This window comes from Heterodontus francisci, chromosome 19, assembly GCF_036365525.1.
Source record: "Heterodontus francisci isolate sHetFra1 chromosome 19, sHetFra1.hap1, whole genome shotgun sequence".
Classification (NCBI taxonomy): Eukaryota; Metazoa; Chordata; class Chondrichthyes; order Heterodontiformes; family Heterodontidae; genus Heterodontus; species Heterodontus francisci.
In genome coordinates, this window is record NC_090389.1 from 74,533,433 (window position 1) to 74,560,701 (window position 27,269).

Genomic DNA, 27,269 nt, shown 5'->3' on the forward strand with positions numbered 1-27,269 from the left:
ATCTGGTTGCCCTACTCTTGTGTTATACATAGAAACATAGAAAATAGGAGCAGGAGTAGGTCATTCGGCCCTTTGAGCCTGCTCTGCCATTCATTATGATCATGGCTGATCATCCAAAACTCAGTAACCTGCTCCCGCTTTCCCCGCCCATATCCTTTTAATCCCTTTCGCCCCGAGAGCTATATCTAACTCCTTCTTGAAAACATACAATGTTTTAGACACAACTGCTTTCTGTGGTAGCGAATTCCACAGACTCTCCACTCTCTGGGTGAAGAAATTTCTCCTCATCTCAGTCCTGAAAGGTTTACCCCATATCCTTAGACTATGACCCCTAGTTCTGGACTCCCCCACCATCGGGAACATCCTTCCTGCATCTACCCTGTCAAGTTCTGTTAGAATTTTATAGGTTTCTATGAGATCCCCCCTCACTCTTCTGAACTCCAGCGAATATAATCCTAACCGACTCAATCTCTTCTCATACATCAGTCCCGCCATCCCAGGAATCAGTCTGGTAAACCTTCGCAGCACTCCCTCTATAGCAAGAACATCCTTCCTCAGATAAGGAGACCAAAACTGCACACAATATTCCAGTTGTGGCCTCACCAAGGCCCTGTATAATTGCAGCAAGAGATCCCTGCTCCTGTACTCGCATCCTCTCGCTATGAAGGCCAACATACCATTTGCCCGTTCTACTGCCTGTTGCACCTGCATGCTTACCTTCAGTGACTGGTATACGAGAACACACAGGTTTCATTGCATATGCCCCTCTCTCAGTTTATAGCCATTCAGATAATAATCTGCCTTCCTGTTTTTGCTACCAAAGTGGATAACCTCACATTTATCCACATTATACTGCATCTACCCATTCACTCAACTTGTTCAAATCACCCTGAAGCCTCTCTGCATCCTCCTCACAACTCACCCTCCCACCCAGTTTTGTGTAATCTGCAAATTTGGAGGTATTACATTTTGTTCCCTCATCTAAATCATTAATATATATTGTGAATGGCTGGGGTCCTAGCACCGATGCCTGTGGTACCCCACTAGTCACTGCCTGCCATTCGGAAAAAGACCCGTTTATTCCTACTCTTTATTTCCTGTCTGCCAACCAATTTTCTATCCATCGCAATACACTACCCCCAATCCCATGCGCTTTAATTTTACACGCTAACCTCTTATGTGGGACTTTGTCGAAAGCCTTCTGAAAGTCCATATAAACCACATCCACTGGCTATCCCTCATCAACTCTACTAATTACATCCTCGAAGAATTCTAGTAGATTTGTCAAGCATGATTTCCCTTTCTTAAAACCATGCTGACTCTGTCTGATTCTACCATTGTTCTCCAAGTGCTCTGCTATAAAATCTTTGATAATGGACTCTAGAATTTTCCTCACTACCGACGTCAGGGTGACTGGTCTATAATTCCCTGTTTTCTCTCTACCTCCCTTTTTAAATAGTGGGGTTACATTAGCTACCCTCCAATTTGTAGGAACTATTCCAGAGTCTATAGAATCTTGAAAGATGACCACCAATGCATCCACTATTTCTAGGGCCACTTCCTTAAGTACTCTGGGATGTAGATTATCAGGCGCTGGGGATTTATCGGCCTTCAATCCCATCAATTTCCCCAACACCATTTTTCTACTAATACTGATTTCCTTCAGTTCCTCCCTCTCACTAAACCCTGTGTTCCCCAACATTTTTGGTATGTTATTTGTGTCCTCCTTTGTGAAGTCAGAACCAAAGTATGCATTTAGTTGGTCAGCCGTTTCTTTGTTCCCCATAATAAATTCCCCTGTTTCTGACTGTAAGGAACCTACATTTGTCTTCACCAATCTTTTTCTCTTCAAATACCTATAGAAACTTTTGCAGTCAGTTTTTATGTTCCCCGCCAGCTTACTCTCGTACTCTATTTTCGCCTTCTTAATCAATCCCTTGGTCCTCCTTTGCTGAATTCTAAACTGCTCCCAATCCTCAGGTCTGTTGTTTTTTCTGGTGAATTTGTATGCCTCTTCCTTGGATCTAACGCTATCTCTAATTTCCCTTGTAAGCCATGGTTTGGCTACCTTTCCCATTTTACTTTTGCACCAGACAGGAATAAACAATTGTTGCAGTTCATCCATGCGCTCTTTGAATGTTTGCCATTGCCTATCCACCGTCATCCCATGAAGTAACGTTTCCCAATCCATCATAGCCAACTGGCGCCTCATACCTTCGTAGTTTCCTTTATTAAGATTCAGGATCCTAGTCTCAGAATCAACTATGTCACTCTCCATCTTGATGAAGAATTCTACCATATTATGGTTGCTCATTCCCAAGGGGTCTTGCACAACTAGATTGTCAATTATTCCTCTCTCATTACACAATACCCAGTCTAGGATGGCCTGTTCTCTAATGGTTCCTCAATGTATTGGTCCAGAAAACCATCCCGTATACACTCCATGAATTCCTCCTCTACGCTATTGTGACAAATTTGATTTGCCCAATCTATATGCAGATTAAAGTCAACCATAATTACAGATGCTCCTTTATCGCATGCATCTCTAATTTCCTGTTTAATGCCATTCCCAACATCACCACGACAGTTTGGGGATCTATATACAACCCCCACTTAAGTTTTTTGCCCCTTAGTGTTTCTCAGCTTTGCCCATACAGATTCCACATCGTCAGAGCCAATATCCTTCCTCACTATTGCATTAATTTCCTCTTTAACCAGCAATGCAACTTCACCGCTTTTTACTTTTTATCTGTCCTTCCTAAATACTGAATACTCCTGGATGTTCATTTCGCATCTCTGGTCACCCTGCAGCCATGTCTCTGCAATCCCGACTGTATCATACCAGTTTACATCTATTTGCATGATTAATTCATCCACTTTATTGCGAATGCTCCACGTGTTAAGGCACAAAGCCTTAAGGCTTGTCTTTTTAAGATTAGCTGTCCCCTTCCCACTATTTTTCACTGTGGCCCTGTTTGATTCTGGCCCTTGATTTCTCTGCCTATCACTTTTCTTATTCCCCTTACTGTCTTTTGTTCTTGTTCTTGATCCCCCACCTCTAACTCCTTGCAAAGGTTCCCATCCCCCTGCCATTTATGTTTAAACCCTCCCCAACCACTCTAACAAATACTCCCCCTAGGACATCAGTCACGGTCCTGCCCAGGTGTAACCCGTTCAGTTTGTACTAGTCCCACCTCCCCCAGAACCAGTCCCAATGTCCCAGGGATCTAAAACCCTCCCCCTCACACCATCTCTTCAGCCACGTATTCATCTGATATATCCTGTTATTTCTACTCTGACTAGCACATGGCACTGGTAGTAATCCTGAGATCACTACCTTTGAGGTCCTATTTTTCAACTTACTTCCTAACACCCTATATTCTGCTTTTAGGACCTCATCCCTTTTTTTACCTACGTCGTTTGTACCAATGTGTACCACAACCACTGGCTGTTCACCCTCCCCCTTCAGAATGTCCTGAAACTGCTCTGAGACATCCTTAACCCTCGCACCAGGGAGGCAACATACCATCCTGGAGTCTTGTTTGTGGCCACAGAAAAGCCTATCTATTCCCCTGACAATTGAATCCCCAATAACTATTGCATTCCCACACTTTTTACTCCTCCCCTGTGCAGCAGAGCCAACCGTGGTGCAACGAATTGGGCTGTTGCTGCTTTCCCCTGAGAGGCCATTCCCCCTGACAGTATCCAAAGCAGTATATCTGTTTAGCAGGGGAATAGCCACAGGAGATTCCTGCACTGTCTGCCTAGTCCTCTTGCTCTGCCTGGTGGTCACCCATTCCCTTCCTGCCTGTGGAGTCTTTATACCTCTTTATATTCAACCAACTACAGGTATTTATCAATTAAAATAAGTAATAAGTACCCCATCTGAAAGGGGCACCACTAATAAACTTGGATAAACAGCCAATTTAAAGGAAACATCATTCAAGATGATTGTTGCTAAGGAAAGCAGATTTCTATCTCTTTTTATCCAACTAATCACAGGTCTTTATTAATTGAAAGAGGTAATAAGTGCCCCCTTTCTAAAAGGTGCACCACTAATAAACTGTAAGAAAAACCAAAACTTTAAAGGAAACTTAAATCAAATTAAATTAACATTTGCAAGGGGGATGATGCATTCATCATTCTCCAGTGCCCACCGGTCGCAGAAGGCCTCAAGCTTCTGGCAGACACTGCGTGCTCCCTCTCCCTCCAAGGGCATGCAGGCGTGGATGTAGCCATGGGAGAGAGGCAGGCAGGCAGGCTGAATGACCACCACCCCCCCCAACCCCCACCCCCAAGCCATTCCTCCCACTGATTTTGATATTATCATGTACTGCAAAGTACTAAAATTGAGTGGTGCTAAATTGCAATGTGATAGTATGACAATGAGAGTTATGGTCAACGGGTACAAAAACAAACAGATAATTCTCAGAAAGCCTTAAAGTCTCTTTAATCGAAAATGTCAACGCTTGTATAATTAAATGTTAATTCTTCAAAAATATGCTCGTCTTCCTATTCAGGCAAATTTAAACAGTCATCTGTGTAAAACAATTTAACCTAACCTTTAGAATGTAATTGGGTTTCATGCTTGATAAAGACCCTTAATGAAACTGCATCAGAATGCAAAGAAAAAAATAGCAAAATGGCTGAAAGCAGTGACTGTTTCTTTAAAAGAAGAAGGTTTTGATGAATTTCTGTGCTCACTAAAATGAGAATGTTGGCAATAGGCCAAAAATGCTGCAAACCTTAGCTACAACCACACTGCTCAGCGTGGACGTTCCATTTGGTCTTCCAGTGGCCATTTTGTATTTGGAGGAGGAAATAGACTTCAGAGAGAAAAAGACAGGTATCCTTTGCATGTGACACATTTGGGGCCAACTTACCCTTGGCCCAAGCTGCAAGATTTAGGCCAAAACCTACTTGGTCATGTTTGAGCAGGCGTCCCTTTGCCATTGCTGCTTCATGAGAGGGACAATCACCCAGTCAGTTTGTAGACAAGGTATAGTTGAGACAGCTCTCTACATTGCTGTGAATGTGACCATATCATTGAAATTTTATGCAACCAGCTCCATTCAAGACAATACCAGTGACATTTACCACATCAGTCAAACTTTTATATAAAAACAAGAAATGCTGGAAATACTCAGCAGGTCTGGCAGCATCTGTGGAGAAGCAGAGTTAACGTTTCAGGTCAGTGACCCTTCATCAGAACCGATGAAGGGTCACTGACCTGAAACGTTAACTCTGCTTCTCTTTCCACAGATGCTGCCAGACCTGCTGAGTATTTCCAGCATTTCTTGTTTTTATTTCAGATTTCCAGCATCTGCAGTACTTTGCTTTTATTTTAGTCAAACTTTGATCATTGATTCATCAAGCAGGTTAGAGAAGCTTTGTTTATGAGATGGGAACACTTTTGTTCTTTTCCCAATGTAAAGGTGATGATAGTATCAGATAGTATCACAGTGGCGCAGTGGTTAGCACCGCAGCCTCACAGCTCCAGCGACCTGGGTTAATTCTGGGTACTGCCTGTGTGGAGTTTGCAAGTTCTCCCTGTGTCTGCGTGGGTTTCCTCCGGGTGCTCCGGTTTCCTCCCACATGCCAAAGACTTGCAGGTTGATAGGTAAATTGGCCATTAGCAATTGCCCCTAGTATAGGTAGGTGGTAGGGAAATATAGGGACAGATGGGGATGTGGTAGGAATATGGAATTAGTGTAGGATTAGTACAAATGGGTGGTTGATGGTCGGCACAGACTCGGTGGGCCGAAGGGCCTGTTTCAGTGCTGTATCTCTAAACTAAACTAAAAAAGATTGTAGTATGTTTACTAGGTATCAGGCTTCCCTAAAGTACAGTGCCTCAGTGATAGCACAGAAGGAGCCCAAGGCCCCAAACAACAACCCCATAGCATAAATGAATAGATAAGTTTTTTGTTCTGTCAATGTTAAGGTGGTTTCAGACAACAGTAACAAAACAATGCAGGTGAATATCCAGGAAGCAGGTATAATGCCTTCATTTAGCACCAGTATCCAGTGCCAACATTGTTTCCTGGATTAAATAGCTACTGGGGTACCTCCTGTATCCACAGCTATCAACACGAGTGAGGGACTATGAAATAGAGGCTGCAAGGAAATACAATGAGGTTCAAATTTCTATCCTAATTCTGGTAGAAAAGCATGTGGCATGTTGAAAAAGAAATTCTGCTGCCAGGACAGCTGGGGTGAGGTACTGCGTTACTGGCCTGTAAACAAGTCGCGAATCATCAGCACCTACAAAAACATCTCAGGGTCTCACAGTCCGACATGCGGTAAAGTAAAATGAAAATTACTCAAGACATTTTCTCGGTCCAAGTAACATAGTCAAAGTTTCTGCATTCTTCAGGTACAAAGGTTCCTAATTTCCGGCAGTCTCAACTGTCACTGCTAACAGGTCCTCCTGATAAATCGTATTCTGAATTACATATTATGGATTGTGAGTGCAACTTCCAGAGCTACAGCATGGGAGCACCACTGGCCTTCATTTCAATTTATATAAATGAGCTCCATGGGAGCTCAGTGGATGGACTGCAGGAAGGGCTAAACTATGATTATAAACTGAGGTGCATTGATTATGAGGTGGAAAGACAGCAGAATGACTTCCAGCCAAATTTCCAGGTCAACACAGTTGCACATTTGTAGGCTGCAGATATGCCAAATAAATGAAGTATTTCAGAGTCCCTGTGTTTACATGAAGATCATGTCACACCTTTTCTGTTATACCAGGGTATTAATTTTAAGCTGTTAGGTTTAAATTACCTACAAACTTAAATACAGATAGGTAATTGTATAAAATGTTTGATTTTGCTATATATTTGATTTATAAATGCTTCATGCTCCATGTCATATGGTAACATCTAGGCTACTGGACTGGCCACATTCCATGAATGAATAAAATAAAAAAACTAGCAGGAGAGAAATAAGCATTGAGAATTAGCGGACAGTGAAAGTGGAAATTTGCCAAGTTCATTCTTTCTTCAATTGTGATTGTTTCTTTTCCATTTTACTTCCTTGGTAATCATTATTTATGGGGCTCCTTTATTAATCCATTTTATTTAGCAATTTGTAAAGCTCAATGAATCTCTATTCAGGCTGCCAAATGATTTTAAAAAATCACGATTAATCTCTCGATTAAAATTTTTGATCTTAGTTAATTTTGGTTTTAACTGAAAATTTAATGGATATAATTAGTGCATCAATCTCATGAAGTTTGTTTTATTAATAATTAAATTATTATTATTACAGTAAAGCATATAGAATAACTCATAAATTAAACTCAGCCCAGATTTGCTGTCATCTAATCGTGTCTGCCATTAGTTAGACTTGTCCTGGCATGTTTAGATTTTTAAACATTTTGCCTGGCACGTTGTTGAAACTGTGATCTGATAACATCACAGCAAGGAAACAGGGGAATCAACTGTGTATCTCCTTAACCAATCAGTTTGAAGGATTGTGAAATAAACAGTGCAAGGACTGAGAAGGAAATGTACATTAGAGTGGGTGAATTCAATGTTAAATCAGGGACAGAAAGAGAAATAAAGAGAGAAAAAGAAAGGTTGGATTCTGAGAGAGCACGAAAGGAGACAGAAAGGAAAAGTAAAAAAAAAAATGAAATTTTATGTTTTTAAAATTTCCAACAACAATTAATACCTGAAGGAATGAGATTCTACACTTTTAATAGCTAATTTTCAGTGCCTAAGAGATTGATTAGCAATAATTACCACTTACCACGTCATTAAAGGGGTACTTAGACTTGAAATGACAAGTCTTAACTTTCTGTGGTGAGTTTGGTTCACATCTTCCATACAAATGCAGCAACTTCACACCATTCAATTCATTTCATTGGTGAGGTAGACAGAAAGATGCTGGTTTCCCAAAGCTAATGGCAAAGGAGTGCAACTGGGGCAGTAACTTTTGGATATCCATGTTTAACCTTGCACTTGCCCCTCGCTTGCAGTTGATGTACAATTTGCATATAAATAATGGTGAATGCTATTTGCCTCACTGCTATTTTGACAGAAAAATGTGGCTCATTATTGTGAATAGTTGCTATGATTCTGTAACTTAGTTTGATTGTAAATACAAGCAACCATCTTTCTATCCAATGAATTGTCAAACAGTTTAAAAAATCTTACCATTCACAAGTCCTTCACCTTGATAGTGCTTTGCACCATAATGCTTTAATTTACAATTTTTCCCTTTTGATTGTTTTCTGTATAGTATTAGGCCACGTTAGCCATAATTCACTTTTTTAAATTTGCCAGGCTTATTTTAGACTTTTTAGCACCATTCCCTTTTCATTGTCTCTCTGCCCTGCTTTGCCTTAATCTGCCCTCTGTGACCCACCCAATCCAATCTGCCAGTTTTCCATCTGACCACTCGATGTGGAATGATATCCCTCCCAGCCACCCAATATTAAGTGACAAGTGGCTTCCATCCCAGGTTGCCAAAGGATGTGGAAGTGGAGCAAACAGAAGGGCTTGCCATAATCTTCCAATCTTCCAATATGGGGGAGGTGCCAGAGGATTGCAGACTGGCAAGAAAGGGTGCAAGGACCATCCTAGCAACTACAGGCCAGTTAGTTTAACATCAGTGGTGGGTAAGGTTTTAGAAACAATAATCGGGCAAAAAATCAACAGGCACTTGGAGAGGTTTGAGTTAATTAGGGATAGCCAGCACGGATTTGTAAAAGACAGATCATGCTTGACAAATCTAATTGAATTTTTGATGATGTAACAGAGAAGGTTGATGAAGGGAATGCGGTGGATGTTGTCTATTTGGATTTTAAGAAAGCGTTTGTTAACCAGCCATTTACATGGTACTTCAACAAAATTGAGACTCATGGAGTAGGAAGGTCAGTGTCCAATTGGATAAAAAATTGGCTTAATGACAGAAACCAATGAGTTGTAGGATGATAGATAGTGGTGTACCCCAAGAGTCAGTGCTAGGATCACTTTTTTTTTGCAATATATAAATGACTTGAATCCTGGAATACAGAGTAGAATTTCAAAATTTGCTTATGATACCAAATTTGGAGGAGTGGAAAACAGTGAGGTTGATACGAATTGCCTGCAACAGGACATAGGCTAGCAGAATGGGCAGACTCGTGGCAGATGGAATTTAATACAGAGAAGTGTGAGGTGATGCATTTTGGTAATGCCATTGGCAGAAGGAATAGGGAGAGGTAATATAGATTTCCTGACACAGTTCTAAAGAGTGTGCAGGAACAGAGGGACCTGGGTTTGCATATGCATTGATCTTTGAAGGTGACAGGACATATTGAGAGAGTAGCTAGAAAGCATATAGGATCTTGAGCTTCATAAATTGAGTACAAAAGCAGGGGAGTTATCCTGAACCTTTATAAAGCTCTGATTAGTCCCCAACCAGAGTATTGCATCCAGTTCTGGTCAACACACTTTAGGAAGGATGTGAGGGTCCTTGAGAAGGTGGGGAGGAGATTTACCAGAATGTTTCCAGGGATGGGGGATTTTAGCTACAAGTTTAGGTTGGAAAAACTGGTGTTGTTCTCCTTGGAGCAAAGGGGATTTCTGGAAGATTTGAAAATGGTGTATAAGATTATGACAGACTTAGATAAGGTAGACAAGGAAAAAGTGTTCCCATTAACTGACAGTACAAGGACTAGGGGACACAGATTGAAGATTTTGGGCAAGAGATGCAGGGGGAATGTGAAGAAGAACTTTTTTATGCAGTGAATGGTAATGACCTGGAACTCACTGCACACAAGTGTGATGGAAGTGGAGACAATGATTTCAAAAGGAAATTGGACAGGTACTTGAAGGCAATAAACTTGCAGGGCTGCGGGGGAGTGGGACTAACTGGATTGCTCCGTGGATAGCTGGCATGGGCTTGATGGGTTGAATGTCCAGCCTCCTTTTTTTCCTACTTAAGAATATAAGAAATAGGAATTGAAGGAGGCCATTTGGCCCTTTGAGCTTGCATCACCATCCAATAAGATCATGGCTGATCTTCCACCTCAACTTCACCTTCCCACACAATCATCATATCCTTTAATACCCAAAAATTTAATACTCTGAGTCCTGAATATGCTCAATGACTGAGCATCCACAGCGCTCTGGGATAGAGAATTCCAAAGATTCACAACCGTATGAGTGAAGAAATTTCTGCTCATCTCAATCCTAAATGGTCGACCATTTATTCTGAGACTGTGATCTTGTGTTCTAGGTTTTCCAGCAAGGAGAAACATTTTCCCAGCATCTACCCTGTCAAGCCATTTAAGAATTTTATATGTTTCAATGAAAACAGCTCTCATTCTTCTAAACCCCAGGGAATATAGGCCTAGTCTACTCAATCTCTCTAATAGGATCTAAAACTATACTCAGTTTGGGTTCTGCCAGAACCACTCGACTCCAGAGCTAATTACAGCCTTGGTCCAAACATGGACAAAAGAACTGAACTCCACAGGTGAGGTAAGAGTGACTGCCATTGACATTAAGGAAGCATTTGACCGAGTGTGATGTCAAGAAGCCTGAGAAAAATCAATAGGAATGAAGGGGAAAACTCTCCACTAGTTGGAGTCATGCTGAACACATAGGAAGATGGTTGCGGTTGTTGGAGGCGAATCATCTCAGTTCCAGAACATTGCTGCAGGATTTCTCCAGGGTAGTACTTCAGCTGCTTCATCAATGACCTTCCCTCCATCATAAGGTCAGAAATAGGGATGTTTGCTGATGATTGCAATGTTCAGTACCATTCGTGACTCCTCAGATACTGAAGCAGTCCATGCCTGCATACAGGAAGACCTGGACAACATTCAGGCTTGGGCTGAAAAGTGGCAAGTAACATTTGCACCACACAAGTGCCAGGCAAAGACCATCTCCAACAAGATAGAATCTAACCATCTCCCCTTGACATTCAATGACATTACCATTGCTGAAACCCCACCATCAACATCTGGAGGTTACCATTTACCAGAAACTGAACTGGACTAGCCATATAAATACAATGGCTGCAAGAGCAGGTCAGAGGCTGGGAATTCTGGGAGAGTAACTCACTTTCTGACTCCCTAAAGCCAGTCCACCATTTACAAGACACAAGTGAGGAGTGTGATGGAATACTCTCCACTTGCTTGGATAAGTGCAGTTCCAACATACTCAAGAAGCTCGACACCGTCCAGGATAAAGCAGCCTGCTTGATCGGCAGCTTATTGACCACCCTAAGCATTTATTCCCTCCACTGCTGGTGCATAGTGGCAGCAGTGTGTACCATCTACAAGATGCACTGCAGCAACTTGCCAAGGCATCTTTTACAGCATCTTTCAAACACGCGACCTCTACCACCTGGAAGGGCAAGGGCAGCAGACGTATGGGAACACCACCACCTGCAAGTTCCCCTCCAAGTGATACACCATCCTGACTTGGAACTATATCACCATTCCTTCAGTGTCGCTGGGTCAGAACTCTGGAACACCCTCCCGAACAGCACTGTGGGTGTACCTTCACCACATGGACTGCAGCGGTTCAGGAAGGCAGCTCACCGCCACCTTCTCAAGGGCAATTAGGGATGGGCAATAAATGCTGGCCTTGCCAGTGTTGCCCACATCCCATGAATGAACATAAAATTCCTATCATCCCAGGAACCAAATTAGTGAACTTCTATTGCACTCTGTCTAGGACAGGCATGTACGTCCTTAAGTAAGGAGACCAAAATTGCACACAGTACTCCAGGTGTGGCCTCATCAATGCCCTGATCAAAAGTTATCAACAGTTACTACATTTCCTGCCACTTGGTGTATGGTCTAGCTGGGAAGCAGTAGCAACAAGTGCAGGCCCAAAAGATTCATTATCAGTTAAACTGAAGGTTAGGTATTTTTTGAAAACAAAGCATGATAGTAGTGCACATTTTCCCACTGTGAGGTTTTACCCACTTTAGTACCAGTGAGACCTCTTTTCAGTGCTCATGATAAACATTATCTACTTTATTCTGTAAAGGGAGGTTTTTATTAGAATAGAAAGAAAAAAATGACTTGCATTTATATAGTGCCTTTCAGGACCTTAGAATAGCCCAAAGACCTTTACAACTAATTAAATATTTTTTTAATATATAATTGCTGTTGTAATGTCAGAAACTTAACTGCTGAATTTATGGGCGAAGTTTCAAGTCCCATCTGAGGTGGGAATGAAGACGGGTGAGGGTGAGAATACCAGTGGCAGCCAGTGTGCCGTTTCCCTGACGCCGTTTCTGGCACTGGTGAGTTTCCCTAGGGCAGGGGTAGGGCAGCCCCAATCCCACTCAATCAATTAACCACAGCAATTAAGATTGTTGAAGAGCTCATTGAGAGCTTGTTGGGGATCATGTTCAGATTTTGACGGGGGCGCACGGGCTGCACGCTGGGTCTGGGGCAAAACAGGTACATGGAGGCAGACACACAGTGGTGAGCCAGTCATGGCTGCCCCAGGAAATTAGGTGCGCCCCATGAAAGGGTGAACAGAGGGGGACTTGCCCATTGGCACACAGGGGTCATTGGGTCAGCGCAGGTTGTGAGGAGAGTGGTCAGTAAGCTCTTGAGCAGTGCAGGGAGTCGTCACCCTGCTGACATCACAAGGCCATAGAGTAGGGGGCAAGGCTGCCAAACACAATTGGAGAGCCACCTGAGCACAAGGAAGACAGCAGCTGGCAATGGAGGCTCAACTCTCAGATTTTGGTTCCAGTGGCAATGAGGAGCAACATCTTCCTCAGGAAGGCCAGAGCCCCAAGCATCAGGAGCACAGAGGAGAGGAGCGAATGGCAGGAAGGGAGCGGATCTATAGGCAAAGGAGCTACCTTGAGGTAACCGAGAATCAGTGCCACAGGAGACTGTGATTCTCCTGGCGGAAGGTCTCAGGGATCTGTGCCTTTGTCGCTGGAGACCTCACACCTCACAGCACTGCACACCATGCCCTTCCATTAGCCATCAAAATCACTGTTGCCTTGAATTTGTTCACTTCCATAAGTTTTAGAATACTCATGGACAAAGATGAGAGTGGTCCTAAAGGAAGAGTGCTAAATTGGGGGAAGGCCAACTATACCAAAATTCGGCAGGAGCTGGGGAATGTAGATTGGGAGCAGCTTTTTGAAGATAAATCCACATTTGATATGTGGGAGGCTTTTAAAGAGAGGTTGATTAGCGTGCAGGAGAGACATGTTCCTGTGAAAATGAGGGATAGAAATGGCAAGATTAGGAAACCATGGATGACAGGTGAAATTGTGAAACTAGCTAAGAGGAAAAAGGAAGCATACATAAGGTCTAGGCGGCTGAAGAAAGACAAAGCTTTGGAAGAATATCGGGAATGTAGGACCAATCTGAAACGAGGAATTAAGAGGGCTAAAAGGGGTCATGAAATATCTTTAGCAAACAGGGTTAAGGAAAATCCCAAAGCCTTTTATTCATATATAAGGAGCAAGAGGGTAACTAGAGAAAGGATTGGCCCACTCAAGGACAAAGGAGGAAAATTATGCGTGGAGTCAGAGAAAATGGGTGAGATTCTAAACGAGTACTTTGCATCGGTATTCACCGAGGAGAGGGACATGACGGATGTTGAGGTTAGGGATAGATGTTTGATTACTCTAGGTCAAGTCGGCATAAGGAGGGAGGAAGTGTTGGGTATTCTAAAAGGCATTAAGGTGGACAAGTCCCCAGGTCCGGATGGGATCTATCCCAGGTTACTGTGGGAAGCGAGGGAGGAAATAGCTGGGGCCTTAACAGATATCTTTGCAGCATCCTTAAACACGGGTGAGGTCCCGGAGGACTGGAGAATTGCTAATGTTGTCCCCTTGTTTAAGAAGGGTAGTAGGGATAATCCAGGTAATTATAGACCGGTAAGCCTGACGTCAGTGGCAGGGAAGCTGCTGGAGAAGATACTGAGGGATAGGATCTATTCCCATTTGGAAGAAAATGGGCTTATCAGTGATAGGCAACATGGTTTTGTGCAGGGAAGGTCATGTCTTACCAACTTAATAGAATTCTTTGAGGAAGTGACAAAGTTGATTGATGAGGGAAGGGCTGTAGATGTCATATACATGGACTTCAGTAAGGCGTTTGATAAGGTTCCCCATGGTAGGCTGATGGAGAAAGTGAAATCGCATGGGGTCCAGGGTGTACGAGCTAGATGGATAAAGAACTGGCTGGGCACCAGGAGACAGAGAGTAGCAGTGGAAGGGAGTTTCTCAGAATGGAGATGTGTGACCAGTGGTGTTCCACAGGGATCCGTGCTGGGACCACTGTTGTTTGTGATATACATAAATGATTTGGAGGAAAGTCTAGGTGGTCTGATTAGCAAGTTTGCAGACGACACTAAGATTGGTGGAGTAGCAGATACTGAAGGGGACTGTCAGAGAATACAGCAGAATATAGATAGATTGGAGAGTTGGGCAGAGAAATGGCAGATGGAGTTCAATCCGGGCAAATGCAAGGTGATGCATTTTGGAAGATCCAATTCAAGAGTGGACGATACAATAAATGGAAAAGTCCTGGGGAAAATTGATGTACAGAGAGATTTGGGTGTTCAGGTCCATTGTTCCGTGAAGGTGGCAACGCAGGTCAATAGAGTGGTCAAGAAGGCATACGGCATGCTTTCCTTCATCGGACGGGGTATTGAGTACAAGGGTTGGCAGGTCATGTTACAGTTGTATAAGACTTTGGTTCGGCCACATTTGGAATACTGCATGCAGTTCTGGTCGCCACATTACCAAAAGGATGTGGATGCTTTGGAGAGGGTGCAGAGGAGGTTCACCAGGATGTTGCCTGGTATGGAAGGCGCTAGCTATGAAGAGAGGTTGAGTAGATTAGGATTATTTTCATTAGAAAGATGGAGGTTGAGGGGGGACCTGATTGAGGTGTACAAAATCATGAGAGGTATAGACAGGGTGGATAGCAAGAAGCTTTTTCCCAGAGTGGGGGATTCAATTACGAGGGGTCACGAGTTCAAAGTGAGAGGGGAAAAGTTTAGGGGGGATATGCGTGGAAAGTTCTTTACGCAGAGGGTGGTGGGTGCCTGGAACGCGTTGCCAGCGGAGGTGGTAGACGTGGGCACGATAGCGTCTTTTAAGATGTATCTAGACAGATACATGAATGGGCAGGAAGCAAAGAGATACAGACCCTTAGAAAATAGGCGACAGGTTTAGATAGAGGATCTGGATCGGCGCAGGCTTGGAAGGCCGAAGGGCCTGTTCCTGTGCTGTAATTTTCTTTGTTCTGGCTCCTTCCAAGGATCAGCTATGGACCTTGGCGGCATCTTGCAAACGTCTGCATATTTCACTGATCACTGATGCCTATTTGCGAGAGCTGGACAGTACATTCATTTCACTACAGACGCGGCCTCGCAGGGACAAGGGGCAGTGGGTTTTGCCTCCATTGCTGGATTCCCCCAGGTGCAGGGCACCATTGATTGCACCCATGTGGCCATCAAGGCTCCCAGTGACCAGCCAGTCAGATTCATCAACAGGAGGGGTTTCCATTCCCTCAACGTTCAGCAGATCTGTGTCCACAAGAGCTTCCTTCAATGGGTGTTCACTATCCTGGCAGCTGCCATGACTCTTTAATCCTCCAGCAGTCCAGGCTGCCACAGTTCTTCACTCCACCCTCCCCAAACTCCATGGATGGATTCCAGGGGGCAAGGTATATCCGTTGAAGAGATGGCTACTCACCCCTCTACCAGACCCTGAGATAGAGGCACAAAGGCCTGACAACCAAAGCCATCTGCTGACTAGGACAAACATTGAGCAGGCCATCAGGCTTCTAAACACGCAGTTCTGGTGCCTGGACTGGTTGGGTGCCGCCCTGCAGTACATTCCTGCAGTCTTGCTCATTGTGGTGGTCTGCTGCATGCTCCTTCTACATGGTGCTCCCCTTGTGGCCTTGGAGGAGGTGGAGGCAGCCTGCGTGTGTGTCGCTGCTTGTGGCTGAGATGCACGTGGTGGTCATCCTCGTTGTTGAGGTGCCAGTTGGGGCACATCTAGAGGCTTTGCTGCACAGATGGTCCCTCAGTCAGAGGGGCCAAGGAGGCCAAGGATGTTGATGGCACCCCCTGGGGGGGTGGCATTGTCATCCTCCTCGGAGACTGCCTTAGTCCTTTGGCGCTCCAGATAGCTGCAGTGGACACCAGTTTGAGTGAAAATGGCATCCCCTCCAAATATGTCTACACCATCAGCACAACTGACTGGTCAAGGTTACATAGTGTGCCACGCATTCTGTGAACATCAGTGCCCAGTTTCTGCATGCAGTCCAAGTGCAACAGTATATGACTCTCCATTTGGTTGGCCATTCGCTCGATGGAGAAGCTGATGGGCTCAAAGCGCTGAGCCAAAGTGGTGTAGATGAGCTGGATTATCTCTGCGGGATGCAGGAGCATGTCCGTTGTTGTAGATAAGGCGCACTTGTAAGGTGTGATGGTGCTTGTTATGGGGTCTGCTCTGGCTGCACTTGGCCTGGTGATGGTGCAGGAGTAGGTCGTTGCTCCTAGACGTCGGGACCCGTGGGAGACACAAGAAGAGATCATGAGAACTAGCCTTGGAGAGCAGAAGCCTCTGCAGTGCTGAGACTTCCCAATGCAACTGAGTCTTTGGCAAACTGTCAGACGCGGTGGAGTGCACTGCACCCCCTTAATGTCTGCACCCCAGTTTGTCGTCACTCTCTGCACCAGGGATGCCCATTTCGCCTCTGCTAACTTGCAGGTGGTCTCCTTGATGCTGGTGATTATGTGTGCAGGTAGGGAATTCCCTACCTCGTGTCTGGGCCCTCTTGCAGGCATTAGATGCCCGTTTTTCCTGCAAAGACATAAAAGAGCGAGATATGGCACAGCTGTTTTGCCAGCGGCTCATGTAAATAAGACACTACACTATGGCTGTGAGTCTTGATGAGGGGTCAGTAAGTGCCCTAGGCACACATTCCTCCCATGTTGTGCAGCAGCAAGACCTTCTCAGTTGGTGTGTCTTCTGGGGGTTGAATACCCAGCAGCCTATGAGTGTCTGGCATTGCACTCACCTTGCCAGAGTGAATAAGGTCATTAAACCTTTTCCTACACTGGACTCAGTTTCTGCAGACCACACTCTGGGCTGAATTTTCTTCTCCCACTGCCAGGAGCGGCGGCGGGTGAGACAGACCATGCACCGCCATGTTGCCGCGATCTACCCAAGATAGTGCACTGGTCTGGCCGGCCCCAACCTCCCCCCCACGCCCCCCCACCAAATCATGTGGAGGGGGCGGGCCCTGCTGGTGAATTTACATTTTTAAAGGGCTATCCCCCACAATGTGCTGCAAAAAAACTGTCACCCATTTCCCCCAATGACAATTAAATGCAACAGTTGCCCTTCTCCCCCCGCACAACACTTACCTGCAACGCTTGACCCTCCCCCCCGCAAACGGATCAAAGTGCAAAGGTCGCCACTTCCCATCCTCGCCTACTTTAGTAAATTACATTTGACCTTGCCCCCACTGCATTAAATGTCATAAAATCTTCCCTTCCCCATCACAGTGGCGCCAGCTTTCCCTGGACGGGAAAGTGAAGGCGCGTGAGTGTTGGCCACCGCTTTGAAGGTCCCGGGCAGAAGGTAAGATAGCTGTTAATTTTATTTGAATATATTCGTTTAATTAATTTAAATATGTAAAGGCTGGTCCCATCGCCCAGCAGCATGCAGGGTGGGCCTCCATGAAGCCTCACCATCTCCGGGAAGATTGGACCCGGCACTCCAGGTGTTGGACTCCGTGACGGGCCGCTGCCGGTACAATCTTCCAGCCCCAACCTGCCATGGATCCCAATGTCGGGACCTCAGTTAAGTCCTGCCTCTGTCTGCTTGATCTAGGCCAGCTTGGTCTGGGACGGTGACCTCCTCCTGCCAGCATCTGGGAAGAGGATCTTCCTCCTCTCCCTCACTGCTTTGAGAAGGACCTTCAAGTCTGTATCTGCAAAATAAGGGGCAGCCCAGCCCTGAGTTCCAGGCCTCTGCCTCTCCTGCTCCATCAGTAATACGATCTCCTTCAGTCCTGCCTCCATATCCCACCAGCCCTGCAACCGCTGATTGGCCACCAAACCCATCCCCAAGCCAACTAAGAGAGTGCATGCATCAAAATCCCTGTTTCCCCCCTGGGAGCGGGTTCAGGACTCAGAAATAATCCTGATGTCCATTTCCCGCTCCCGGAAGGAAAATCCTGTCCTATGGCAAGGAATGAAGTAGGGAGGGGGACTCTTTGTAATGAAATATTCGGCCAGATTTTTGTTTTGGGGTCGGGACCTGTAAATGATCGCGACATAAGAGTCACGCGCCAATGCAATTTTTGTAGGATTGGCCAATGAATGGCTAGAGGGTGCGCTCACCATCCAATTAAGGACGACGGGCAGGATCCAGACGCTGGAAGGTCAATAGCAGTAAGCAAGCTGCAACCTGACGATGCAGGTAAGGGAGAAAGAGGGCGCCTCAAGATGGAAGTGCCCTCTCAGTCATTTTAAAATCTTTGAGAATAACAATGAGCATGGCTGCCAGACTGCCTTTGTGGAGGGGAGACCATTCCAAAGGGCAGCCTGTGGTCCCAGCTGTGGCCATTTTCCTGTATTGGTTGAGGGGGCAGGGGGTGGCTAGAGGGCACTTAAAATGCCTCAGGAGCGCTGAATGCTGGTCCCCCGATCTGCAGCCAGAAGGCCCATCCCTCTCACTGGCCGTGTTTCGGCCATGGCAGGAGGCCCACATGCCACCTGGAAAATTCCAGTCAGCACTGGAGAGAGGTCTTAATGGACCCTTTAATGGTCTCAATTGGCTACCTGCATTTTGGGGGCAGGTAGCCTTCTTGCCCCCGACTGTCCCCTTAAAAATGCCCTGGAGGTGGGACCGTGCCAGCAAACTGGCACGCTATCCGGCAGCAGGAAATTCTGGGCCTCTTCGCCTCTGGTGGGCTTCCAAAATTCTGCTCATTGAATTTGCTCTTGTATGTTAATTATATTTTCCTGGTAGTGATTTAATTTTGTGATATTCTGCTAATATATTTTCAAGAAACAATTATCCTCTTCACTGACACCATTGGTACTTTGCAAATGTATCTCAATGAATACTTGTTAACAATTAAAGGCATATGTGACAAGTGATCCAATAAGTGTGAATTGCAGAGCAAAAATTGAACTCTTCATTGGAAAATGAGACGGGAAACCAGCATATTTAAGAGGGGTTACCTTAAATTCAATCAAATAACATTTTCACCATTTAATTGGTGTGTCTGTGTATGTATTTCCTCCTTCCCTTTGTTCAGTTCCTTTTTACATGTTAATTTGTAACATTTTCTAATTCGGACAAAAGGTCCACACGTGAAGCATTAATTCATCTGTTCTCTTTACAAATGCTACCCAACCTTCTGAGTGTTTGCAACATTTTCTATTTGCATTACAGATGATGTTCAACAGTGTGCAACAGTGAAAGCGGGCTCCTTACAGCAGTGGTTCTGGTATGTGACAACGTTGGTACTGCGTTGCATTGGTATAACCTTACTCTCATTTCAGGGAGGAACAGCGGGCACTTTAAGCTTTTCAGCCATTGAGAAATGGGGGCAGATTCTGAAAACCTGCCCCTTATGTTTCCATGAATGAGACCAGTTGCTAATTCTGTAGAAATACTCATCCCCGCATTGTTATAGGGCAGTGTTATCTGGTAAAAATTTCACTAGGTTAGTAAACTAAGGTTAGCGATCCAATGCTAAAACTCCATTAGGTAATGTTCACATTCAACCCTACCTTCTTAACCCTTGTTCACCCTCTTGTTTCCAGTAAGTTTCTCCTACCACAATGGCCACTTCCAGTACCACTGCACTAAACTATAAATACAATTTAAAAGAATGTTTGTGGAAATGCAATTTTTCTTTTGAACTTTTTCCCACATTTGTTTCAATGCACAAGTTACAAAGGAAGCAGCCACGGTAAGTGAAGGGGAAATACCAATGGTGGCTATATGAGATGAAAAGAAAAATTACTTGCAAATGCTAAAAATCTGAAATAAAAACAGAAGATGTTGGAAATACAAAGCAGGTCAGTCAGCATCTGTAAAAAGAAAAGATGAGTTCACTTGAGCGAATGGAATCATAGTCTGGCCTCCAATTTGTATTGATAGGTCTCCACTTGTTAGGCAAAGGAACCCTCTTGACTTCCTGAGGGTAACAGTGCCTGTATAAAACGTCCACTGTTCCTTTTTAAATGTATTGTGTAGCTGTTACACAGGTCACTGATTCGATTAAGTGCATCATTATAAGCCCAACTTTCTCCAATAACCTTTTCAGAGTTCATTTTAAAATATCCCCAGACATTTCTAATGAAATATGCAGTTTGAAATTCCATTTATTGTTTGTGATGTAAGAATCACATAATGAATATAAAGTGAGAATTATTGCTACTGTGAGAGCTGCTCAGTAATTGTGGATAGGTGATGGATGGAGACAACAATCATCTCTGAATCTTTATCCACCGATCAACACATCCTGCTTATATGGCATTCGTCATATCTCAACCAATTGTTTTGGTGTGTCTGAGAAAAGGAAATGGAAAGAAAACAATGAAGAGAGAATAGTCCGAAGAGAAATTGATAGAGACAGAAAGGCACAGCATGAAAGAAACAAGGGAAGGAAAGAGACTATGATTGTTAGATAGAAAAAAAATTAGTGGTAGAAATATTTTCACCTCATATAAAGGATCAATTATTTACACTGCATTAAGATTCTGTCCTGAAAGAAAACCGCAGGAGTCTTCAGAGTTAGCTAAGGAAGTCCACATCAAATAACACCCGTCAACTCCTCAAGCTGATATTTTGATTTTAGATCACAGCTAGCAAGGATATGGCCGTGCAGTACTTAATGGAATCAGACCAGCAACCCAATGGTTTATAAGTTCAAATCCCACGATGGCAAGTTGTGAAATTGAATTCAATACACCTGGTAATTTGTGGGTTAGCACCAGGAGGAAACAAATAACTCAGTTAATGAAAGTGGCCACAAAGTGTAACCTTCATTCCTACATTGTGTGGTTGACCGTTAATGCTGTCAGGCGCAGCTAGGGATGGGCAGTAAATACTGGGTTCCCAATCCCAAGAATAACAAATCCATTGCATATTAGGGAACACATTTAAAAAGAGGGAAGACTGGTATCATGATGATATTAACATTCAGCAATGGCATAAAGACATTGACTTATTTCCAGATAGAAGAAGCATTAAAGATGTAAAAGTATTATTTAAAAAAAGGACCCTGGGCTTTTTCAGTCTATTGCATTACAACACAAAAGGTTTTTTTTAATTCCAGCAGAAGAGGGAAGGCAGGACTCAATCTTTAGGTGGAGAATGTAGCCGGTCCATTCAGCTTAATGGAAGCTAACATTTAAAGTTCAAGCAATGGTATTGCTAAAAGGCCGTTTATAATAGACAATTGTCGGAAGTTGGCCAAGTTTCACAAGCCAGGATCCCATGAGACTTTGTAACTCAACTTTTGAAAAAAAAAACAAGCTGGAAATTGAAATGAAACACAGACATAATGGAGTGACTTCATGAATATATCAGTCAAGAGATAGCTGATGCAATCACATCACACAATGGTATGTGTCTATCCAGATTTAAGTGACTTATCTCGACCATCGAGCTCCTGTAGCCAAACTGTACATAGCAGTTACAAGATAATGAGCTGTGAGTGAGTTCCACTATGTCTGGATGGACACCCACATCTCTTGGAAATGCTAATCCCAAAAACTGTTTCATGAGGGCAAAACTCATTCACCAATCTGATGATGCCGATAAGGCAGAATCTTCCCCATCGAAACACCTTCATGTGTTAATTGGCTATTGACGAACCCAGGATGTGGAATTGTTGCAAGCTTTAAGAAGTTACAATCAAAAGCCGGAGGGGTCGTTGTCAATCATTGTCACAGGTGTGATTTTGTAGAATAAGAAACGCATGTTTAAGGACAAGAGCAGCAACTTGCAAAGGAACTACGGGTGGACTGATCATCCGCACAGATGGGAACTTACACTTCTGAGTGATTGGCAGGGTGGGTGCAGTTCGGAAATTAAGGGACAGCGTTTGTGAGTATCGATTTAACTTGAAGGGAGCAGGGTACTGACATTTGTAAGTTATCTGTGTTACCGAGTGTACTAAGTTGTGAGCCTTGACCATTTTCCTCACCCAGACGGGTTCAGGTTGGACTTTAGAGTTAAGAGTATAAGAGGGGAGGTGCCGCTTCATCCACCTACAAGAAGGAGAAATATGAAAATGGTGGGTAAATATTAGTATGGGTTGTTTGAGAAAGATGTTGCCTGCAGTCAATTGGATAGCTGTCCTGGCTAAATGAAACACAAATTGCTCCTGTAAGAGGAAATATGCAAGAAAGACAGTGATGAGGAGGGATAATCAGGTGTGGAGAATCAAAGATAGAAAAGAGAAAGTAATCAAATGCTCTTTGCCTCCTCGTGGTATGAAGTGGTTTCTTTATTTTAACATCATTCCAACTACACAGAAGCTAAAAATTGCATCGCTTATATTTAACAATATTTAGTTAAACTAATATACCTAAAAGATGAAAATTTGTTTGAATTAATGACACAATATTTCTCCTGAAATGATCAAAAACTGTTGTACATATAGATTTTTTTGTTTCAAACTACAGACTCATTTTCAGATACAGCACAGTAACTGTGGTTAAAAAAAAAACAAGAGATTTACAGCTTTACCCAGTATCAAGAGGAAATCGTAATAAACATTTAGTCAAATGACTGGTCAATCAGAGGGCTCAATGGTTCTTAATGCTGGAGTCACAGATCCTTTGATATCATAAATATGTGACTATTATCACATTGAGAGAATTGATCAGTTGCAATCAATTATAGATTTGATTAATCAATATTTACAATCAATGTTATGGTATAAAAAGGGCCCAAATGGAAGCCAGAATATGAGAGGGCCACTCGAGTGATATCTTATCCTGACCAAATCTGAAAACCTGGTCCTGCTTGTTTGGTGGGGAATTTGAATAAGTTTGGCTAACCCTCCGATACTTTAAAAAAAAGTAATTACATTCTCCTCCTGGGTCATACACTGCCACTCCCTATCACTTGAGAGGCAGCGTTTCACTTCAAAATTTCTTAGTTCACCTGGATTTCTTTCCTAATCATTTCGATCTTGCAATAGTAGCTTGCAATGTGGAATGGTCCCCAAAGTCCTTTCTGCCTTTGCTCCTTCAACCAGGAAGGGCATGATGGTTGGGCCAGTGTGACTTTCTAACACTACACTTACTCTTTCAGTTATCAGCGATTGAATGGTCTGGGCAATGGGGCTTCTAGTCTCTCTGTTTTCTTCTCGAGTTTAGAGGGCCAGGATGACCGAGCCAATAGGTCCTCCATTTTCCATCTTTCCTTCTTTGGCAGAGAGGGTAAAAAGGCCAGGGGGTTAAGCTTTCCTACTGCTATGTTTGTTCCTTCAGTTATGTACAACATATAAAAGAAAGCCTGAGCAATGAAGTCTCTTATAACTGTATTTTATCTTTCAGCAAGGAGGAACAGGACAGACTGGGGAAGGAAAGTACCTACATTTTTATTCAGACCATGAACTTATTGACAGTCAGTGCATGCACTACAATGGGCCTGTAGGTGCAGTACTTGTACTGGGTGAGACTGTTCATGACAGTTGTCCCTACTATTTCCCCACTCCCCAATATTGGAGCATCTAACAGTCCAGCTGAGATCTGATAAAGCAATCATGAAACTCAAGAATCTGGAAACTTAGCAACTGGGGATGGTGTTGAACACCATGAAGGCCTACCCAATGCACGCTAAGGAAGCTTACTCAATGAAAGAAGAAATGGCCGAATATGTATATAACTAGAAATTTGAACCCCTGTTCATCGGAACTGGACATTTTATGTGCCACTGATAAGAACGACCAATACCATTTCCTCGACATATTAATGCATATTGTCGTTGTTACATGATCCTGTTCGATGAGGTGCAATACAGTGACAGGAAATAATGTGTTTGGTCTGAAAGTAGCTACAAGGACAAGAAATGACACAGCGTAGCCCAGCATTGACCTTTCTCTTGAAGCAAAATTGCAAACAAATTTTAATTCACTATGCAGTCAATTTTGAAGTGCAGCTTTGCTTTCAGACTTGGCTAATGTACTGGTCTAGATTATGGCATTTATTATCTTGGTTTATGCTACTTCCTTGAAACAAGAAATTTAAAAGAAAAGATTAACTAATTATATTGTGGTATCAGGTGGCAATCTTCCCATAAGAGGTAATTTCTTGATGTTGGCTCTTAGTTCTATATTTGTTGCATCTTTATTATAAATTAGTGCTCAGGACTGCACATAAATAGATAGGATTCTTTCGATATTTGTATTATATTGTATTTGTATTGTATTACCTCTGAAACAAGGGATCAGTGTTTGTAATTTTGACTGTAAGCATTGATTGGCGGTTTGGTAACAATTTTGTATAGACTTTTCAGTATATATTAAATAAATCAGAACTGTCATCACTTCTTCCTACAGGAGGAGGATCATGGATATTGGCACATTAATCTTCAGTATATAGTCTGGAACAGAGGCACAGGAGCAGACACCATGTCATAGTAATACCAGAATAGCCAAAAAGTTTAAGTCAAACCTTTCAATGTTCATTTGGTTCAATGAATTTACATTCAGCATTTTAGTGAACAATTTATACCAAGCACCCGAAAATTGTGCCTATGGTCTAAAGCTTTGGGTTGCGTGTTTGTTTTATGTCTTGCAATGTAAATGGACACTGGTATATCCCTAAAATCATCTGTGAATTCCAGCAGGAATGCAAAAGCTCAGGATATTTCAGTTCTATCAGAAGTGTTATCTAACAAACGTAATATTTCCAAGTGCCTCCTCACTGTAACTGTCAGGGTAGTTGGTTACTTGTGAACACAACTGAGAGTGATTCTATTACAATCCATGGTTCTAATGGCCAGTTTTTCAAACTTGAGAAGTATAGAACCAGAAACACGATGGCAAATGTAATGGTGCCACTGCTCATTAAATTTCCATGTCAATTTTATACAGACTGTATAACCCTGGGTGCATGTTGTACTGAAGTGACTCTGGTTACTGCTGAGGTCACCACTGCAGACTCTGGATTCGAGAATTTGAGGTGTGCAGGTCAGAATGGTATAATGTGGTGAAACAGCAATGTCACACGGCCTCCATGCCTTTTTAGTCACTTTGAGGAAATTTATTTTTTATTTTATTTTTATTTAGAGATACAGCACTTAAACAGGCCCTTCGGCCCACCGAGTCTGTGCCGACCAACAACCACCCATTTATACTAATCCTACATTAATCCCATATTCCCTACCACATCCCCACCATTCTCCTACCACCTACCTACACTAGGGGCAATTTACAATGGCCAATTTACCTATCAACCTGCAAGTCTTTGGCTGTGGGAGGAAACCGGAGCACCTGGCGGAAACCCACGCGGTCACAGGGAGAACTTGCAAACTCCGCACAGGCAGTACCCAGAACTGAACCCGGGTCGCTGGAGCTGTGAGGCTGCGGTGCTAACCACTGCGCCACTGTGCCGCCTGGCACAGTGTGAGACTAAAGGTTAGGAACAACACAGTGACAGTTCAAGTAAACATTGGGACTGCATCAATACAGCAGTCAGCATAAAATAATTGGGCAGGGTGGGGGTGAATTTGATTCCTGTACTTGCCTGGTGTGAAGAGCACACTTAGCAGCTTTCACTCCTGAGTAAAAGTTGTTGAACAGGTCTAAGATGATAGGTAGCCTAGAAGCAAATCCCAGCCAAGTGGCCAAATTTGTGCAAGTTGCCAACAGTTCAAAAATGAGTAGTTTTTATTTGTTGTATGTCTCACAGGCTCAGCTTTCACAAAATTAAATCCTGCCTAACAACAACATTTCTCTCATATATAAAACCATTTCTCACTACACTGTAAATTATGTATAAGATTAAATATACACTATCCAATTCTGCTTGATATCTATTTTCTGTTCATGATTCTAGTTAAGGAGCATTTGAATCTGACCTTTTCATTCCATGATGCCTTCTCTTGCCTTCAACACCATTTCATGAAGATAATTGTAAAGAACTGCTTGTGTAGTAACCTTTCCCAACCATTAAATATTTCTAGTATGTCTTGATACATACATTACAAAGCAGTATTTATTAATCCTCTAGGCCATTAGAGATGAAAACACAGAACCAAATGAAGATATTTCCCTTTGTAGGAAATGCTATTCTTTAGATCAACTCCACTTTAGATCAGTGTTGACTCTTTGATAAACTAAAATTGGTCTTATGAGGTTTCCATTGTATCTATAAATTGTTTGCATTAACTCTTTTGTTCTCTCATGGCTAGACCAAAACTTCAACTAAAACTATAAACCCATGTTCTCAGATTTATGGCAGGTGATGGAATTCATTTCTATTTTGGGGCAGAAAACATTTACTGGCCTGCTGTTGTACTACATTTTCATCACACAGTGTTGCTAATGAATCCTGTAATGACAGTAGTAACATTCATTGGCAGAAATCTACCATTACACCGTTACAGTGCAAAAATATATTCCCAGCTGCCGATACTTCTGGCTTCAGAAGCTCCACAATACTGAGGTAAAGTCCTGTGTGCAGTGGAGATATCCATTCTTGTGTCAGGTAACAGTTACTCAGGTAGCCAAACAATTAGGAGTATGCAAAAGATTCAGTCTCGACTGACCCATATTGCTCTGAAGCAAATTACTTGACAAAAATAATCTTACGTGGTATATTGAATTTAATAAACAACTGACAGACACAAAGTCCTACTGCTGGCAGACTTCCATTTTCAGCATGGTGAGTTACCCTGAGTAGGTGTGCTAAGGTTACCAGTAAATGGAATGAAAAGCACACTATGATCACTGTGTTGACCTTGTATAATTAAAAATAAAATACTGTATAATTACCGAATACAAGAAAGTTCTTTCAGAACAAGAGTACAAATGTCTTCACACATGTGAATATATCACCCATCTCTAACCAGGGGTTTTAGGTTTGGCCAGTCAATCGTTAACTAGTGTTTGGAAAGACTAACTATTTACTGGGAGAGCCACCATTCTATTCTAAAATGTTTTACTATCTTTTCATGCTTCTTCAGCTTTTATTTTGTTTTTTAATAACAGTGAGCAAAGTCAAAAGACCTTGTATCTTGTATCTTGTAATTATGAAAATATAATTTATTGTTTT